The sequence below is a fragment of the Nicotiana attenuata genome, unplaced genomic scaffold (genome assembly GCF_001879085.1).
Source record: "Nicotiana attenuata strain UT unplaced genomic scaffold, NIATTr2, whole genome shotgun sequence".
Classification (NCBI taxonomy): Eukaryota; Viridiplantae; Streptophyta; class Magnoliopsida; order Solanales; family Solanaceae; genus Nicotiana; species Nicotiana attenuata.
In genome coordinates, this window is record NW_017688734.1 from 1 (window position 1) to 5,252 (window position 5,252).

At 39.2% G+C, this 5,252-nt stretch overlaps 1 pseudogene; it reads right to left on the minus strand.

Annotated features, from left to right (window-relative positions):
• Nucleotides 1–444: 444 nt before the first annotated feature.
• On the minus strand, nt 445–4,975 carry LOC109222353 (annotated as a pseudogene).
• Nucleotides 4,976–5,252: the final 277 nt, after the last annotated feature.

Genomic DNA, 5,252 nt, shown 5'->3' on the forward strand with positions numbered 1-5,252 from the left:
GAGAGGGAACGCTATTATAAACTTAATTATTTATTTGTTTTTGTTCTTAAAATTACCATATAACAATCAAGTTCCAGGTCTATAGTCAGATACAATATCAATTGTATTAAATTAGTAGTGCAATGCATAGTAACTAACATCACAATGTGGCTACTGATTGCAGCTTAGATCTCCTCCAACCTACTAAAGCTATCTTGGGCTTAATTTAAGCTAATTATAGCTTCGAAATTTTATGCTTATGCTGAAATCCTTTACCTGCCTCCCACAGAAATAACTTTGCTATTTTTACCGTTACATCAGCATTTCAGGAAGCAACTGCATTCGTCTGTATGACAAAAATACACTAAACGACTATGCATTGATTTATTTTCTCTCCCCTCCCCTCCCCCAATTCTCTCAACAGAAAAGGAATTACAACAAAGTTATTCTTAAAAAATATCTAACACTTGACAAGATAATAGCATAACAAAACAAAAACTTAATCAATGCACAAATAGATTGCATACCAAAACCACCAGCAGGAGGAAATCGATGAGCAGCATCACCAGCAAGGATTATCCTGTTGTTACGAGACAGAAACTTCTCAGCTACTTCAGCATGCATCACCCAAGGCTTAATATCCATCACATTGACGTCTGCAAGCTCTTGGCCAATCAATTTGAAGATCAATCTCTTACACATCTACAACCAATTGTAAAGTACAAAGAACAACATGGTAAATAAACCATATTGGTTCAACTGTCAAGCACTGCAGCCATAGCCCCCTATATTGCAGTAGATCCAAATGAATCCGGAGGAACATAAACCCATTGATTCATTCTCTTCCACTAATGGAAAATTTTAAGAACTGATAGAGTAAGCAAAAGATTCAACAAAAGAGTAGAAGAACACCTCGCAACTGAAGTCCTCAAGCTTTTGTTGAGGTGGATAAAATGGTACCTACAAAATTTTGACCAAAGCTATCAATAATGCTGTTAACCGATAACAACAAATTCAGATTTATAAATACGAGCAAGTGGATATTATAGCAAAGAGACAAATCACACATAATTAAAGAACTGGTTTACCTGCAGGACAAATTCCCCTTGCTTGAGATCATGGGCAACAAGAACACCAATAGCATCTTTTATTAAAGATGAAAAACAGCATGCCAGGTCTTTCTTTGATGAGATAATTCCCTAACTCTTGGCTTTGGAAGTGGACACTAACAAGATTTTGCAAGTCCTTTTCACCTCTCATGTTAATTCCTAAGGACTTTCTGACGGTACTTCCTGCACCATCTGTACCAACAAGGAAATGACACTGAATATCTCTCTTTATATACTTCCCTTCAGTAAGGAAAGATGCCGTTACACTGACGCCATGCTCAGCATCATTGATTGCAATGCACTCATGCCCCATAAAGATCTTCCTCTCGCCAATAGAGCCATGCTCACACTTTTCATAGTTTATCATACAGAAATCGAGTTTCTCAAGGTGCTTAAGCAGTAACCTGGAGAGCTTGTACTGGGAGAAGTGTGCAACAGAGATGGGACTCACAATCCGATCAAAATCTGACCAACAAAATGGAAAATGTTTGCAGAAAACAAAAGAATCACCAGTATGCATATAAGACATATCTTCCACGAAGCAAACTCAATAAATTTGTGATGCAATAGATGTATCTAATAAGATAAGATGGATACCATAGTACTCTCCCCATCTCATTTAACGAAACATTTTTTTCGCCGGAATGTAGAAATGTCTGACACGTTATTGGAATAATAGTACTTATAAACCTGTCAATATTTCATGGATTCGAGATCACTTGAATTTCAATCCAAAGCTGCAATTGACTCAATTATATCTTTACTGATTGCGAACGGGCCTTAATTACAGGCAATTGTTATTGCAACAACCCAATAAAATCCCACTAGTGGGGTCTGGAGAGGGTAGTGTGTACGCAGACCTTACCCCTACCCCGAAGGGGTAGAGAGGTTGTTTCCAAAAGACCCTCGGCTCAAGAGAACAAAAAGACAAAAGGAGACAATATTAGTATCACCACAGAAATCATAGGAAAAATAGGAACAACATGAAATCCAGACGAAAGATGCAAAGCAAAAGCGATAGCTATTAAATAGGTCCTGCACTGAAAAATAGTAAGACACAACATTGCCACTAGCTATCTTAGACAAACCTTACCAGACTAGTCTCACAAAGGTATTAAGTAAGGCAATAGTCAACTACCTCCTAACCTACAACCCTAATACTCGACCTCCACAACTTCCTATCAAGTGTCATGTCCTCGGAAATCTAAAGCCTCGCCATATCCTGCCTTATCACTCCTCACCAATACTTCTTAGACCGCCCTCTACCTCTTCTCGTTCCCTCCACAACCAGCCGCTCACACCTCCTTACCGGAGCATCTGAGCTTCTCCTCTGAACATGCCCGAACCATCTGAGCCTGGTTTCCTGCATCTTGTCATCAATGGGAGCCACGTGCACTTTCTCCCGAATATCATCATTCCTAATCTTATCCATCCTAGTGCGCCCGCACATCCACCTCAACATCCTCATTTCTGCTACTTTCATCTTCTGGATATGAGAGTTCTTAACAGGCCAACACTCAGCCCCATACATCATGGCCGGTCTAACCACCGCTTTATAGAACTTACCTTTTGAGTATCAGTGGCACTCTCTTGTCACACAGGACTCCAGATGCTAACCTCCACTTCATCCATCCTACCCCAATACGATGTATGACATCTTCGTCGATCTCCCCTCCCCCTGGATAACCGACCCAAGATACTTGAAGCTGCCTCTACTTGGGATGACCTTTGATTCAAGTCTCACATCCACGCCTACTTCCCCCGGCTCAGCGCTGAACTTACACTCCAGGTATTCCGTGTTCGTCCTGCTCAGCTTGAAACCCTTAACTTAAGAGCCTGTCTCCAAACCTCCAGCCTCTCGTTAACACCGGCTCGCAAATCATCAATCAGAATTATGTCATCGGCAAATAGCATGCACCATGGCACCTCCCCTTGAATATGGTGTGTTAACGCGTCCATCACCAATGCGAATAAGAACGGATCAAGTTCAAAACCTTGGTGTAACCCCATTACAACCGGAAAATGGTCAGAGTCGCCTCCTACTGTCCTAACCCGAGTCTTAGCCCCATTGTACATGTCCTTAATCGCCATAATGTAGGGAACCGACACACCTTTTGCCTCCAAGCATCTCCAAAGAACTTCTCTAGAAACCTTGTCATACGCTTTCTCTAGGTCAATAAAGTTATTGTTATTGCATATCATCTATTTTATAGTTTTTATGATGCTGTTACTATTTTTATGGTTTCTGTTAACGATACTGATATGTTATCTCTTCTTGTTTTATTTCCATCTTCCTGAGCCGAGGGTCTATCGGAAACAGCCTCTCTGTCCCATCGGGGTAGGGGTAAGGTCTGCATACACACTACCCTCCACATACCCCACTTTGTGAGATTTTACTGGATTGTTGTTGTTGTGCTTGCAAACGGGCACAATTTTATTCCATTTCATACGTTGAGAGTATCCGAAGTGAACAAAATGTAATTTGATGACTTGAGAAACCATAAGAGTGCAAAATATCCCATGTAACATTTTGTATTCAGCAATACATTAAGAAAGTGAAGACAACATTGCATCATCCATTTTAAGGAGTAGAAGAGCTAAGTCGCTTAAAAATTTGGTCATATTCACTTCTTAATTGTGCATTAGTTCAGAGCATTTAACATAAAACTTGACATGGAGAGTATTTACTTTGCAATAACAATAACCATGACTAAATTAATGACTTAAAGCATAACAATTTGAAAAACTAAGAATTAAAATCACTTACAAATCACATATATAAATCCTACCTTGAGGCTGTATATGATCAACAGCACCTAAAATAGGTCCTGTCAGTGATGTACAGTATATAAACTTTCTCCAAAACTCTACTGGCGGTTGAGATCTTAGAATCTCGTCTCCAAGACCATCCAATTTGCGAAATACCTAGAAACAATAGCTACATCAAAACAAACGTCTTCTAATCAAAATACTCTCAAATCAAATCTTCTTTCTAGGCAACACAACAAAAGGCAAAAAGAAAAAAAACTTCCACAGGACAAAACCAACCTCCATAGACCGGTTGTTGATGAAGTGTGCTTGAGGGTGTTTGGAAAAGACCTTATTCTTCTCTAAGATCGCACATTTTACACCTAACCAATACCAACAGAAATTATAGTCCAAATAACAGAACCCCAGAAAATAATTTTTACCCCTCACTTAAGACCTAAAGTCATTTCCTTCACAACGTCTCAACTCTTGGTCCATCTCACTTATTTCAGTCATTGTGTGAATGATCAAAACTATTTCGTAATTCATCTTAATTGTACAACCAGATTTTATATTCAACCAATCACTCGAAAATGTCCAGAAACTGATTTAAGATAAGTGAAACAATTTTTCACAATAGTATTTTTCATGTAAAAAAGGTATCCTCCATAGGGCAATAGGGGGAAAGGGTATCAAGAAAATACCAAGTTTTGTAAGAAGTATGGAGAGGACGAGACCAACTGGACCAGCGCCGATGATCAACACCGGCAAGACAGAATCGTCACTTGTAACAGATTTGGAGTCTGAAAATGCTCTGCCTCTGAATGACTGTCCACTCACTCTGATGTTGCAGAGACCAATGCAACTCCTTTTTGCACTAATCCCCCAAATTCCCATTCCCTTTCCCTGGAGCCCAACTCTACTCAACACAGAACTTAATTTCTGATGTTTAGGAGGCAAAAAGAAGAATTTTCCCACATACTCGTATTTCCTCCTGCTTCTGTACACCTATGTAGCATCCACCAGTAAAAGCGTTCGCCATTTAAAGCGCCAAATTTCTAGTTGCCCATTAATTAATGATTCTAAAAGAGTAAAAAAAGCTTTGAAGAATTTTCCAAGTTTTTTCTCCAATTGTCATCAATGTTTTTTTTGCTGTAATGTTTCTTTCTAGCCAACTCAAGCCTTTAGAAACTGCGGTAAAGGCTAAATATATCCTCTACTTTTAAATATTATTTACCTGTACCCCTCGTTATACTATTGAGCTATCTATACCCCTACCGTCATACTATTGGGTTATCTATACCCCTACTGTCATACTTTGAAACAAAAATACCCCTATTTTGAATGGAGTGCCACGTGGCAACACCAGATTAAAACGACTCATTTCCTTTTTTTACCCGACCCGTTTTTAAAAAA